Source organism: Haemaphysalis longicornis, unplaced genomic scaffold (genome assembly GCF_048455015.1).
Source record: "Haemaphysalis longicornis isolate Haplotype H1 unplaced genomic scaffold, Haemaphysalis longicornis Haplotype H1 scaffold_12, whole genome shotgun sequence".
Taxonomy (NCBI): Eukaryota; Metazoa; Arthropoda; class Arachnida; order Ixodida; family Ixodidae; genus Haemaphysalis; species Haemaphysalis longicornis.
Genome location: NW_027526225.1, coordinates 113,540,652 through 113,556,174, shown reverse-complemented (window position 1 = coordinate 113,556,174; position 15,523 = coordinate 113,540,652). Strand labels below are relative to the sequence as shown.

Here is a 15,523-nt window from a genome sequence, read left to right as displayed (position 1 = left end):
GTTCGCAAGCGTTCATCCATTTGTGGCTTGTTCGGCTTACATCGGGGAGATCGGAGATCTGCGATAGCTTTGTTTGACTTAAATAAGGGAGCTCTGGCTACATCGTATCCAGTATAAGCATAATGTGGCTTGTCTGCAAGGTCGGTGCGTGACGAGCAAGCGTTATCAACGCCAGAATTCTAGCGGCGCATTCCATTCCATTCGTAGCTCCCGTGGCTTGCGCAGGGGAGACCGGGGATGTGCGATAGCTTTTCTTCACTCAAATAAGGGACCTGTGGTTACATCGCTTGTAGAACTAGCATTATTGTCCTCGGCTCCAAGATCGGTGCGCAAGAAACAAGCGTTACCACTGCTCAAATCTCTCAAATACGACCAAAACAAAGCACACCCGACACTATTCGTGGGCAGCCTTGTTTGGTACACCGAATTCTCCGAGTTTTTCTGGTCTCTTTGGGTGGTCAAGTGGTTAAATGAAAGTGAACACATTCGCATGTTTAAGCTATGCGAAGCAGAGGTAAAACTTCTGGCCTACGCAGACGACATTACTCTTTTCTGTACGACCAAGGAAAGTGTTACAAAAGCGGTGGACATTGTTAAACGTTTTGGGTCAATCACAGGTAGTGGGGTAAACTGGGGGAAATGTTTGGGTTTCTGGCTTGGGGACTGGTCTTTGACACCGGAATTTTTTGCCAACGTGAGATGGGAAACCAATCCCGTTAAGTATCTAGGGACGCCACTGGAGTGCTACCAGGACAGCGAACCGTATTGGCATGCCCGAACGCAGGACATACGCGACAGGGCAGAAAAGTGGAAAGGGGTTTTTATTTCAATGTTTGCTAAAGCGACTGTTTGTAATTTATTTTTTATTTCCAAAGTGTGGTACGTTATGCAAGTGTTGCACTGCTCGCGTTTGAATGTACAGAAAATGCATCGTGCATTTGCTGTGTTTATCTGGTCATCTACATGGGAAATGTGCAGTAGAAATAACCTTTTTCGATGCGTCAAGGAGGGCGGGCTTGGGTTGTCGCACCTGTTTGTCCGCCAGTTGGTGAATGGGTTCCTTTTTCTTCGCGATACAAGCGATCCTTTTTTGCGAACACTTTGCCAGGTACGGCTGTCTCAAGCACTGCCGGAATTTGTCGTATCCAGTTTGCACATACAGGGAAGGATTTCAGGATATTTTAAAGAAGTTGTCATGTCACTCAGGTTTCTGTCAACTCGTTTTTCGATGGAATATTTGAGTACAGTGTCACGAAAAAAAATTATATAAAGAGGTTTGCGACAGTCTGTTCCCGATACCGCGATATAGAGAACTGTACAAAGAAGACCAAGGGCAGGATGTACTGAAAAGAGTTAAGCGTATGGCTGTAAAACCGGGGGTGAAGTCCTTTTTTTTTTTCAAACTTCATTCGGGGACACTTACTGTGCAAACATGGTTAAAAGAAAAGGGGTTAGATACACCGTGGGGTATTGACTGCACAATTTGTAAACAACCGGATAACATAGACCACGTTTTTATACACTGCTGAATGGCGGTTCACTTTTGGGATGTTATGCAGCGAAATTTACACAAAGACTTCCCACTTACCCCGCATGGTATACAGTATTTACCCACAGAGAATAACGAAGGAGTCCCATACGATTTAATAATGCTTTTGGGCCTTCACAGCATATAGAGGGCGCGCATGGCGTGGCTCCATGGCGACGTGGATGCCCGACCGGCCCGGCAGTTTCTGCGGGAGAGTGTCACGCAGTTCGTTGAGGGGCTGAGAGTCCAGCAGCCAGTACCAGATTAGTTGGATTTTCTAGAGCTGTTAATTTCTCTAAAGTGATGATTAAATGACAAAGCCTAGCCGGAGGCACGGCTGGTATGTTAATGTCGGTGTGTGGTGTGTGAGCGAGCTGGCGGGTCTCCTCTGCACGCTGAAGGTATCCTTGGACGTCGGCGTTTAGGTCGTCGTCTTCCACTTTGGGAAGCATGGCGTCGAGCATCGTAGTCGGCCGTCTTCCGTAGACAAGCTCGAACGGTGTCATCTGCGTAGTTTCCTGGATAGACGTGTTATGCGCAAACATGACATACGGTAGGACTTCGTCCCAAGTATTGTGTTCAACTTCGACGTACATAGACAGCATATCCGCGATTGTCTTGTTCAGGCGTTCCGTTAGTCCGTTCGTTTGGGGGTAGTAGCCGTCGTTCTTCGGTGATCCGTGTTGCTGTAGCGTAAGATTCCTTGCATGAGCTCCGCAGTGAAGGCCCTTCTGCGGTCCGTGATTAAGACTTCAGGGGCTCCATGTCGCAGCACAACTTGGTTTATGAAAAACTTGGCGACTTCTTGTGCAGTACCCCTCGGAAGAGCGGTGGTCTCTGCGTAGCGCGTGATGTAGTCTCAGTCTGTTGCTACGACAATTCACTTGTTCTCGGATCATGACGTAGGGAACGGGCACAGAAGGCCCATTCCAATCTGTTGGCAGGGCCTCTATGGGACGGCGATCGGCTGCAGAAGTCCGGCGGGTCTCGTCGGTGGCGTTTTTCGTCGCTGCTAGTCACGGCAGCTCCGGACGTAGTGGGTGACGTTGGATGCAAGGCGGGGCCAGTAGTACTTCGTCTTGATTTTTTCAATAGTGCGAGCTGTGCCGAGATGTCCGGAAGACGGGTCGTCGTGGCATGCTTCCAAACGGGCTACAATGTTGCTCATCAACAGGCTCGAGACCTCACTCACCGAGCCGCTGAGACCGGGGCTGTTTCCGCACCTCTCCTCACCTACCAAGAAATCACCCAATACTACCGAACCACAAGACAGACCTTCCCTAGTCCTCACACATCTTTGACCAAAAGCCAAGAAGTCACACTCAGACAAATTCAAAGAGGTACTTTTCCCCACCCCATCCGTATGCATTTACTCTTTCCTACGCAGTACTCTGATAAGTGTAAATTCTGCCACGAACCAGGAACTCTGGCACACATATTATTCGACTGCACAAAAAACTCGGACCTTCCGCCTCTGAACCCGTCCCCTTCACCTGAGCAGTGGGAGATACTGCTGTCCAGCTGTCGACCTGAGGACCAGCTCCTGCTTGTGACCAGGGCTACGGCAGCCTGGACAGCACATGGGCTCCTGGACTGAGGAACCACTCTCGCATTATTGCGTAATAAAGTTCTCTCTCTCTCTCTCTCTCTCTCTCTCTCTCTCTCTCTCTCTCTCTCTCTCTCTCCAAAATTTCGTCACGAAGGTCTGTAATGATGACAAGAAGATAATTCGTTCTTGTTCCGGGGCTGAAATTCTTCTCGAGGACGGAGTTTTTCAGGCTGAATGCTGGTAAGTTCCGTTTTAGGCCCTAGGCACGATGACGTTTTGTCCTTCGAGGTAGTGGATCATTGCGCGTGAATCGGGGTCGGAATGCCCTGGGCCGCTAGGTCGCTCTCCGTCACGACTCCGAAGAATGCGCTGTCTTCGTCAGAGTCTTGCGGTGGTGGGTCGACGGGGGCGCGAGACAGGCAGTCGGCGTCTGAGTGCCTCCTCCCGGATTTATAGACTACTGTAACGTCGAATTCTTGCAGGCGCAAGCTCCACCTACCAAGAAGGCCAGAGGGATCCTTCAAACTGGCGAGTCAACACAGCGCATGGTGGTCTGTCACAACCTTGAACGGTCCTCCATACACGTATGGACGAAATTTCGAAGGCCGAGTCTAGAGTGCCGTCCGACGGTATTATAAGCACTCCACTATATCGACGTCCACCGGCGTTTGGGGGCAAAATTGCAGAGTCTGGCAGTACATCGCTCTTGATAACGTAAAGCTAGGCAACCTAACCTAAACCTAAGATAACCTAACACACACAAAGAAATCATTTAAAACACCAAAACTAACCTAAGGCATAAAAAGTGCACCTCAATTAAATAACGCAAAAAAATTTACGACCATCTTCCCGCGAGGGAACCCTGGTGTGATGCGACGCATCGGGGGGTTCGATTGGCGTTTCCATTGGGTTGATTCTCTAAATCGGGTGAAACGTGTTGTGAACGCGTATGATGCATTCCATCACATGCGGGTGTTCTCATACGTGGGAAGATGGGCGTAATTTTACTTTTCATGAAGGGACCGTCGCTTCCATCACGTCTTCATCGGTAGAATGAAGTCAAGCACGCAGTTGTCAAGCACAGTGACGCGGAGTCGAACGTGAGCGAGCGCTGACTGAACCGCCGCAGCGCGATACCCGCTTTATATTCACAGCGCCTCAAGGAGAGGAGACAACGGAGGACAGTCGCGCATGCGCACACTTGCGCTACGGGAGCGGAGCGAAGCCAGCGAAGCGCGCGCACAGAGCTGTTGTTTATGATAATGAGGTGGAGTGAGAGCGTTGCGCGCACAGCTGTCAGAGAGAAGACGGGAGGAGAGTCGCGCATGCGCAGCTGGCGTGCGGACGCCGTACTACGCCGACGCAGGAGGGACATGCCTCAGAGCAAGAGATGCGTCGCATCTAAAAAAAACAACCCAGGCAACAGCTGGTCTCGAACCACCGACATTAGGATCAAGAAGCTAAGACGGGTCCTCTACACTACAACGACAGACTCTTTCGGCGGTGCTAGCCTAGTGTTAAATATTCGAATGTCGTCGGACGGCTGTCGCGAAATTCATGTCCCTCCTTGACGGGTTTTCTTGCCGCTCGCCATTTCTTGCCGCTCGCCGAGAGGAGCCGGACCGCGAAGCGAAGGAATGTTCTCGCCGCCATTGTCGCACCCGGGTCGGCTGGCCATGTGTTTCGGGGAGAGAGTTGGGCGAGAGTGCCGCGGCCTACAGAAGGCTGCGCCCCGCGAATCCTTGGAAGACGCGCGGCCCGGTAGACGATGTGCGTGGTGGAGTGCGGTGTTTCAAGGGAGAATGGGCTGAGAACTGGTGGTGGCCGGACGTACGGCCGGGACGCGGCGTCGGCCTTGAGGGCTGTGCTGGGGAGGCCGAGCGACGACGGCGGTGAACTTCGGGCCCCCGAAGATTCCTCAAGGAGGCGACAGTGCGCGGCTGGAGTTCACCCAAATTGCGTCGCTGATCAGCGGCGCCCCACCACAGACGACCGACAGCCTCCGTCACCCCGGCGAGACCATCAGCCGGACCGCAGCTAAGATGTTCTCCCCTTCTCCACCTTTCATCGGACTCTTCCTGTTCATCTTCTGTGTTGTATTTCCCTAAGCGGACTGCACGGGCTTATCCGTCTCCTTCAGTGCACCACGCGGTATGTGTTTCTAGCGGGCCTATTGTTAGTAGTTGGGGGAAGCCTCCAACCCCGCCTATTGTATACTCTACTGTCCCCTTCATTTGCTGTCGTCTTCTCCTCGGACTCGTAACGGCGTGTACCTTTTCTTTCATTGTGATTAATGTAATTCGTGTCGGTGTCTTGGCAGCTCTGACCCTAACGGGGTGTCAACTGCAGTGTGTATTAACTCGTCAACCCTCCTGTCTGTCTGTTTCGAATTTCCTGTGAATGTGAAGTAAATGCCCGTTGTTTTGAAACTGTTTTCCTGTACCCCGTCTCGTGCCTCACGCCAGCGGCCAATCAGGCGTGGACCTATCGCCGGTTAGCAGGTCCGAACCACATCCTTTATTCGTATCCAGGGGGGAGTTGTTTGTCGCTCCTCCCGTCCGAGCAATCGGCCACTAAATTATTACCTCGCTCAATTCTGTGACAACGGCACTCTAGACACTGCGAATTTCGAAAAGGCCCATATACAGTCAAACCCGTTTATAGCGTATTGCAATATGCACCGGGATTAGTTCGATATATCCAATAGTTCGATATAGCCGAACCCGCCTATAACGAACTTATTGTTACAAGTTCGCAATCCGAGGGAGCCCCCGCCCCCCCCCCCCCCTCCCCGTTTTCGCCCTCCCCAACTCCACCATCCCCGCATGCAGAAACAAACACATTAAAGTAGCCAGTACCATAAATACCCAAAATAATCCATTTATTGCAAGTAATAAAGCTACTTTCCGCCTGAACTGCCTACTTTGCATAGAAAAAAGCGATGATTTTTGTTTTCACTTTCGTTTTGGCGGCTTCAACTAGCATAGCATTCTCCACACGAAACATTGTTACACCAGTTCGAGTCCGCGTCCTCCAAAATCCAAGACGCATTGGCCAAGCACATCGACTCCCGAATGCGCTTCATTATAAGCGTCGGACAGCTTTCACTCGAGACATCATCGGGAACATGGGGGTGGTGGTGGTGAAAAACATTTATTAAGTCTATATACAAGTGAGAGATAGGGGCGGCCTTAAGGGCCGACCCTGTACAAACTCTAGGAGGAGTCCCTAGTCCGGGACCCCTGTGGCTTCCGCGGCGGCGCGCGCCCTGGCCACGAGGGCTCGTTGGCCCTCCAAGGTCGAGCAGCCGAGCAGGGCAGCCTCCCAGCTCTCACGGGTAGGGGGGGAAGGGGACGTGATTGGGGGGACCGCCGGGTTGGATGGGCATGCCCACACCATGTGAAAAGTATCCGCAAACGGATGGTCACAGTGTGGGCATTCCCCGGAGAAGGCCGGATTGAAGTGCTTGAGTATCGCCGGGCACAATACCGTGTTAGTGTATAGCCGTAAGAGCCAGCGCTCGTCAGCCTTAGTCAGGCCCGGCGCCGGAGGCGGAAATCGGAGCCTGTTCAATTTGTACATCGCTGTGATGTCGCGAAATGAGCTGACCGGGTTAGGTTCTGGATCGTCAAGAGATGGAGGGCGAGGAGGGTCCCGGGAATCAAGCGCGCGGGCTGAGGCATCGGCAGCCTCGTTACCACCTAGTCCTGCGTGAGCTGGAGTCCAGATGACGGAACGTGTATTTGGGCGATCCATATAATAACAGCCCTTGAGGATTCGAGCAGCGCGAATGGTGATGCGACCTTTGGTAAGATTTTGGCACGCACTCCGCGAATCGGTAATAATGATCCGAGATGCGGGGTCCGCTGCGGCGAGAGCTATGGCGACTTCCTCCGCATGAGAGATGTCCGGTGCTCGAAAAGTGAGTCCTTGAACAGGCACGTTTTGATGGATTACGGCTGCCGTGTACCACCCCCCGTGGTGAGGGCCAGACGCGTCCGTGTAGAATACTCCAGGCCGGGACCCATAGCGTCCTTGCAAGGCTGTAACCCACGTAGTTCGCCTGCCTTCGTGAGTACCCCTAGCCATATTTTGGGGTAGAGGCTGGATATCCAACGCACCACGCCAGTCCTCTGGGATCGGGGTTCGCTCTTCTGCCTGATATGTGTAGGAGATGTGGAGGCGTTGTAAGAGGCATCTCCCAGCGTGCGACTTGGTAAGCCGCAGGTACTGGTTATGGAGATGGGCCTCTTTGAGTTCTCCGTACGTGTTGGTCATGCCCAAATCTGCAAGACGCTGGTTAGACGTGGAGATCGGGAGGTCGAGGGCGCGCTTGTATATCTTGCGGAGAATGCCTTCGAGCGTGTGCACATCACATTTGCGCAAACGTAGGTAGGGTGTCGAATATAGGATCCGACTGGTCACGAAAGCGTTGGCGAGGCGCAAAGCATCGCGGCTTCTGAGACCCCCCCGCTTGTTTGAGACCCGACGGACCATGCGGCCCACTTGATCCCCGACCATACGTAACTTGCGCAGGGTTGTGTCGACTTTCCTGCTCTTGTGTATGAAGAGTCCCAAGACACGGATTTCTTCGCGTTCCGGGATTGGCCCGGTTCGCAAGGAAAGTGCGATTTGAGTCGTATCTTTTGGTTTGGGGCGAAGATGCACGTACTCCGATTTTTCAGGGGAACATTCGAGGCCGCAGCGGCGCGCGTATTCATCTACGACCGATGCTGCATGCTGCAGGCTGGCCTCAATGCTGCCAAGGGAACCCTGGGTTGCCCACAGCGTGATATCGTCCGCGTACAGAGCGTGCCGTACGCCGGGGATATCCTTCAGCAGTGGGGGGAGATGAGCCATGGCGAGATTGAACAAAAGAGGATAGAGGACCGCTCCCTGTGGTGTTCCTCGAGTACCCAGAGGGTATGGGCCATGCTCCTTGCCTTGAATGCGGAGGTACGACTGCCGTTCAGTCAGGAACTGACGGATGTACCTGAAAGCATTATACCCACAGTTCGTTTGGGAAAGATGGGTAAGAATGATTTTGTGGGCAACGTTATCAAAAGCCCCCTTAAGATCTAAGGCGAGGACTACCTTATCGTTACTTGGATGCTCGATCGGCTCAATGACGTCACGATGGAGTTGTAGGAGAATGTCCTGAGCAGAGCGATGTGGACGAAAGCCGTGCATAGTGTCGGCAAAAGTGTGCTGGGCCTCGAGGTAATCGGAAAGCCTATCCCTAACCATTGTTTCCATAAGCTTCCCCACACACGAGGTTAACGAAATGGGGCGTAGATTTTCGATGTTGATAGACTTGCCCGGTTTGGGAATAAAAGTTACCAGAGCCGTTTTCCAATCAATTGGTAGCGGTTCGCGCCCCTCCCAAATTTGATTGAAGTAGTCGAGGAGGTGAAGGTATGCTGGGTCTGGGAGGTTGGCTAGAAGCTTAACAGTCACTTGATCCCGACCCGGCGCCGTTCCTCGCTTCATTTTCGACAGGGCCGCCTTCAGATCATGGAGTTCAAAGCAACGATCCAAGTCTGCGTTCTCCGAGCCTGCATATGAGAACGCCGGTTCGATGGAGTCCTGCGGGCCACAGATATATTTATCCCTAAGAGCCTGTGCCAATTTATCTGCGTCACCCGCGTAAGCGTGGAGCGCACGTTGAAGATGTTTTTGCGTTTCTGTGCGCGTTTGGCTAGGGTCGATGAGAGCCCTGAAGAAACGCCACGTGCTGCGGTTGGACATATGCTTGGCGGCATTGTTGCAGCGTTCTACCCAATTGGAGTCAGCGAGCTGGGCCGCGTACTCGGCCGCTTCCTGAGTGAGGGCTGCTATGCGGAGTTTGAGCTTACGGTTATGCTTCTGTCGGCGCCAACGGCGGACAAGGCTACGCCGAGCCTCCAAGATATGCAGTAGATGTTTATCCACCGCCGGCGTGGCCTCTGAGAGCTGAACCGTCTGCTCAGTTTGGCGAAGCGACGTCACAAGGTGTTGAGACCAAGTGGCGTAGCCTTGTTGAGCTATGGGGGCCGAAGTCGTGTACTCCGAACGGAACTTGTTCCAGTCCGGAAGTTTCGCTTGTTGATGGGGACGGGTAAGGGGATGCGTCCGAATTGTAGTGAGAAGAATGCAGTGGTCGCTGCCGAGGGTTTCATCGGTGTTGAGCCATTCTGCATGCCTGATGTGCTTGGTAAGTGTGAGATCAGGACATGTGTCCCGAGTTACAGAGTTGCCAATGCGGGTTGGGTGTGCGGGGTCCGTTTGGATAGTGAGGCCCAAGGTGGAAATAAGTTCCGCCAACTTTCTACCACGCCGTTCCTCCTTACGGTAACCCCAGTGAGGACTAGGGGCATTAAAATCCCCTACAATGACAAGCGGCTCCCTACCTGCCACCGTAAGGGCTTTGGTAAACACATCAGCGTAAGTTACGTTAGGCAGTTTGGGAGAACTGTAGATGTTCAGGATGTGTAGGGACGGATCTTGCTTCCTAAGCGGGAGGAGAGTCACCATAACGTACGAATAAAGCGGATCGCAGTCGAGATCCGCTAATTTGGCGGTGTAATTTCGATGTACGCAGAGTGCGGTTTGTGAATCCCTTTGGTACACGGTATAATTTGTGAGAGCTAAGTGCTCGCCCGTCTCCTGAAGGGCCACTACCGCGGGCAACTGCGGATAGGTTTCTAAGTAGAGCCGGAGAGCAGCCCGCTTACTGCGTGCCTTAAATCCGCGGCAATTCCACTGTAGGATTGTAAAAATAGCCGAATTTGCACGGTCGCAGCGCGATCTAGGGCCGTTGCCCGCCATCGTTAGAACTAAACGTGTGGGGGGCCTCCAGGAGAGCAAAGGGCTGCATAGGGGCTCCGCTGCTCGATCCGGTGCTCACTTCCGAGGTCGCAGTCGAACTGTTAGACTGCTCGTCTACCTCCGTCACCTTGGAAAGGGGCCGGGATGCTTGAGAACGAGATCCTCGCTTAAGCTTAGGACGGCGGGTGCTAACAGTGAGCTGGGACATCTGGGCCGCTATCTTGCCCGGGATGCGGTCAAAAGCGGTTTGGAGGGCGGCCGCCAATCGATTTTCGATCATGGTCCCTATGGACGCCATCTGGGCCTCTAGGTTGCTTAGGCGCTCCTCAAGCGGGCCGAGGTTCGCAGCGGTTTCCCTGTCTTCGGAGGGGGAACTATCCATCGCCTCCGGCGCCTGCCCGAGTGGTGCCGAATTAGGTGCGGACGAGCGGTTCACAAGCGCCTCCATCGTCTGCGTTAACGAGGCAACTTGGGCCTGTAACCTGCGGAATTCAATTTGTTCCCGTGTGGGAGTGGAAGAGGTTGGCGGTTTGGGTTGGGAGATCACGTAGGGTGTGGGCGAAAAGGCTGCCCCGCCCGAGCCGCTCACCTGGGATCCTTTCCGAACGCGGGCGGCCCACGATGAATCCCCCTGGGCAGCGGGTTTGAGCTCAGGTGATGGCTGGTTCGGTTTGGATGGGCCGGGAGGAGCCTGCCCTGTGTTAGGCTTCTTGGCCGTAGGTCCGTCCGGAGTTGGGCCTCGCCGGGAAGGCCCGATAGCCACCGCTCCAGGGCGCGGAGGCGGGTCAGTGTTGGTGGCAGGAGGCTGAGCCCCCTGCGGCGATTCCCGAGAGCCCGACTTCCGCGGCTTCCGTGGGCGTCGACGCTTTCGCTTCTTGCGGCCGGCTTGACCTTCCGATGGAGGAGTGGATGGCTTGGGTGGCGGCGCCCTGTAGCGTTCCTTACAGCGCCGGTCCCCGGTGACGTGGGAACCAGCACACAGAGCACACCTGGGCGTACACTCATGTGGGGCACGGGCGCCATCCGTGAGCGGCACCGCCTTTCCGCAGATGCCACAAAGGTCAGGTTTGGGGCCGGGACAGGCGTCGGGTCGATGTCCAACAGAGCCACACCGACCGCAGGCTGGAACAGTTTTCTTGTACGGCTGCACCGGGATCAGCAGGGCGTCGTAGGAGACGTACCTCGGCTTCACCTTGCCGGAAAAGGTGAGGCGCACCTTATTAGAGGTGCCCAGTCGCCGGACGTGTAGAATCTCGCCTTCAGGCCAGTAAAGGCTCTCACGAAGTGCGGCTTCGGTGTCGGAGCTGCGCACCGTCACTACTCCATAACAGGAGTCATGAGTGTCTGCGCGCAAGTACCCGAACAAGGGCACCGGTCCGGCGGGTGAGGGAACTGCAAACTCACCGATAAGTTTGTCCGTTATGTGCGGGTGCGAGGTGTAAACTAAGATGAGATTTTGTTCCCGCACCATCACAACAGTGACTAGCCGTGTCGCGGTCGCTCCGAGGTGGGCGATGAGCGCGCGACCGGCCCCGTTCTCGGGGAAAGCGTTGGCGAGGGACAGCTGAGTCCGGGGTTTGAGCACAACGACAAAGTCCGTTGCTTTCGGCTTCGGCAGGGGTTGAGGATGCCACAAAAACCTCTTGTTCCCCCGCTGCGGGCCCGCGGAGCGCGTCGCTAGCTGCGCGTCGCAGCAGGCGTCAGCGTCCGGGTCGGCAGCCGTGGCCAGGGACGCAGCGTCGGTGGAGGGCGCCCTAAGTGCGTTGCTCGCCTGCTCTCGACGAGCGACCGCGGCAGTAAGCGCGGCGCTCTTGAAGGATTGGGGCAACTCCGGTGGGCTGTCCGAAGTCGGGATGGAGGTCCAAACCATGCTGTGAGGATCATATCCAGTTTGGGTGTCCGCCACGGTTGCGGCTGCGGTGCTGGGCCGGCCGTCCTTTCTACTGGGAGGCGCCATGGCCGTTAGGCCTATAGACGCCTCCGGCGTGGTCTAGACGTAAATCGCCCGTAAAAAATGTTGGAGGGGCCCACCTGCCGAAATGTGGTATCCAGATGAACCGGATCACCTTCCGGTGACGGTGGAGAGATTTTTTAGGATGTTAGAAGAGGTACTCTGGGGTGCCGAACGAAAATTGTCGGAGCCGGTGAGCTGCACATCCGATACGATGGCGCGCTCGCAGCGCCCCCCCAACATGGGGGAGCTCTTCCCGCAGTTTACCGATGCTGCTGTCTTGGTCCGGACTCGCTGACTGCGCGGGTTCCGTCGTGAGTCCCGCGCGATGGAAACAGTTACGGAAAATGTCTGGCGTCACGTCGTCCGTGCGAGGCGCAATGTCTCAGTCGCAACTCTTGCTTTGTGGTCGCGGCCAATCCGCATCCCAATCGCCGCTCCGAGACCGTGCATTTCGGCGGCCATTTTAGGCGCGCAGAGTTCGATATATCGGATGTGAACTTCGTTATAAGAATATGTTTCCCATGTATTTCTGTAACTGAAATATTTTTGTTCGATATATAGCATCATTCGCTCTATCCGGGTTCGTTATAGCCGGGTTTGACTGTAATCGTGAGGCGCCTTTTCTCAGAGGCTGAGTAGTTTTTTTTCTTTCTTGGACAGACCACGGCTGGCATAGGTGATTACGTTTTCGCCCCGGCTTTGCTTTTGGACGAGGGCGGCACCCAAGCCTATATCACTGGCGTTCGTGTGCATTTCCGTTTCGCCGTTTTCGTTGAAATGCGCGAGCACGTGTGGGCTTTGCAGGCATTGTTGCAGCTCGCAGAATGCTTTTTCTTGGTCGTTTTCCCAGCTGAAAGGGGTGCTATCTTTCGTCAAGTGCGTGAGTGGCTCTGCAATGCGTGCGAAGTTTGCGACGAAGCGCCGGTAGTATGCGCATAGTCCGAGAAATCTGCCCACGCCCTTCTTATCTTTCGGTCTTGTGAAGTTCGCTATGGCTGAAGTTTTCGCCGGGTCAGGCAGGACTCCCGCGGCGTTGACGACATGGCCCAAAAACTTGAGTTCCTCGTACGCGAAACGGCACTTTTCAGGCTGTAGCGTTAACCCCGACGTACGAATGGCCTCGACTACAGACTGCAACCTTGCAAGGTGTTCGTCGAAAGTCCGAGAGAATACCACAACGTCGTCGAGGTGTACGAGGCAGGTGTGCACTTCAAGCCAGCTAGCACAGTGCCCATGACTCTCTGAAAGGTTGCTGGCGCCGTGCATAGCCCAGACGGCATCACCTTGAACTCGTATAGGCCGTCCGGGGTTATGAATGCAGTCTTCTCTCGTCCACTTCAATTTGCCAGTAACCTGTCTTCAGATCCATCGATGAGAAGTACTTCGCGTGGCAGACGTGGTCGAGGGTGTCGTCGATTCGTGGCAGGGGTACACATCCTTTTTGGTGATCTTGTTCAATCGCCGGTAGTCAACGCAGAACCTTAGTGTGCCGTCTTTTTTCTTCACGAGTACGACCGGCGCAGCCTACGGACTTTTCGATGGCTGTATAATGTCGTCGCTGAGCATGTCGTCGACTTGAGTGCGGATGGCTTCGCGCTCGTGTGAAGAGACGCGGTACGGTGACTGTCGGGTAGGTCGGGCTCCATCCTCGGTTATTATCCGGTGCTTCGCCAGAGGTGTCTGACGTAAATTTGAGTTCGACGAAAAACACTCGCTGTAGTGACGCAGCAAAGCCAATAGCTTGTTCCTTTCTTGCGGTAGCGCCGGATTCACGTCGAAGGGATGCGGAAGCTTGAAGGTATCTTCGGGTGCGCGTTCGAAGTCGGCGACTGCGATCACGTCACTAGCTTGTTGCGTTTCTTTGAGGAACGCAATTGCAGCGCCCTTGTTTAAATGCTGGTACTCCTCGGTGAAATTGGTGACCAAAACGTGGAATTTGCGCTTCTTAAACCGCGCAATGCCTCTTGCGACAGACACACCGTGGTCGAGAAGCAACCTTCGGTCGCTCTACACGATAGCGTCGACGTCACGAGCAGCACCTTCACAGTAGACGGTGATCATCAAGCTATCAAGCTTGCGCGGGGTGGTAGGGTGTGATCATCGGCGATCATTACAGCTGCACGGTGTTCGTGGTTCGGTTCCTGCGTCATGGACTTGGTCTGCAGATCGATTAATGCACCGTTGTCCGTCAAAAAGTCCATTCCGAGAATTACGTGCGTGAGCAGTTAGGCAAAACGAGGAACGCCGCAGGGTACGTTGTGCCGTCTATGGTGACGCGCGATGTGCACGTTCCACGCGGTGTCACGAGATAGCCTCCTGCTGTGCGTATGCGCGTACCATCCCATCTGGTCATAACTCTCTACAGTTTAGACGCAAATGGTCCCCTCATTACTGAGTAGTCGGCTCCTGTGTCTATGAGGGCGACTACATCAAAGCCGTCGATGGACACCTTGACGTCGGACACCGCCTTCCTCGAGTTCCGGGTGCGTCGGGGCGTCGCATCTCGGCTTGTGCGTGTTGACGGTCGGGCACTGTGCGTCGTCGTTGTCGTCGTCTTTTCAGCGGCAGTTTCGGTCGTGTCGGGTACCCGTCGCGACGTGTAGCTGTTGTCGTGTTCGGGAGTCTCGTCAGGGTTAGGTTGGGTCGTCGGGATGAGGGCATGTCGTGAATCACTGTCTTCGGCGCGTCCTTGCATTGGTGGAGGGTTTCCGGTTTTTCGCCGTAGAGCAACTTCCCCTCCAGAAGTTGCTGCTTTTAGTTTCCCCTACGTGGGCTTGGGGAACTCCCACGCGTAAAGTCTGCATTGCTTCGACGGCTTAACGATCGGTATGGGTAGGGTGACGGCGGACGGTTCAAGCGCGCTGGACCTCGGTTGGCGTTGGACAGGTAATCTTCGATTTCAGTAGGGCGCTGGCCGGGCCGGGGGCGTGGTGCGTCGACGGAGAACCCTCGCAAACTGAGCCTCTTGTAGGGGCAGCGACGGTAGATGTGGTCGGCCACCCCGCAGTATTAGCACAGCGGCCGATTATCTGGCGTTCGCCACACGTCGGTCTTCCTTGGGGCGGGGGTTTGCACCGCAGGTGGTCGGGCCGGCGACAAGGGACGACGGTATGTAGCCTCGGGACGATAGGGGGCAGGCGGGCGAGATCGACGGACAGCAGCCACGTAGGCCATGGCTTGCGGCTCGCGGGGTGCTTCTGGCATCGTTGAAGTTCCCAGCGCTAGCTGCACTTCTTCCCTAATCACGTTGGGGGAAGTTGGGAAAGCGGCGTTGGGAGAAGTTTCCGGAGCTCCTCTCTCACTATTGCGCGGATAGTCTCGCGTAGGCTGTCGGCCGGAATCCGCGTGCCGTCGAAATAGTTCTCATTGGCCGCGCTAACAATGTTGCGATCATACTGCTTTGCACGCATTTCGAGGGCCTTCTCAATTGTGCTGGCTTCGGTCACAAATTCGGTGATGGTTTTGGGTGGATTGCGGACAAGTCCAGCAAACAGTTCCTCCTTCACACCGCGCATCTCAGAAGCGTAAGTTCTTTTTTTCCGCCATGCAAGGGTCAGCACGCCTGAAAAGCCTCTTCATCTCCTCGACGAACACAACAATGCTTTCGTTAGGTTGTTGTGTCCGCGTCTGCAGCAATACTTCGGCCCCCTCTTTCCGCACAACCGTGGTGAACGTCGTTAAAAAT

At 54.7% G+C, this 15,523-nt stretch overlaps 1 pseudogene; it reads right to left on the bottom strand.

Annotated features, from left to right (window-relative positions):
- Positions 1 to 10,375: 10,375 nt before the first annotated feature.
- LOC144161795 (uncharacterized) lies at positions 10,376 to 11,841 on the bottom strand (annotated as a pseudogene).
- Between the last annotated feature and the right edge of the window lie 3,682 nt (positions 11,842 to 15,523).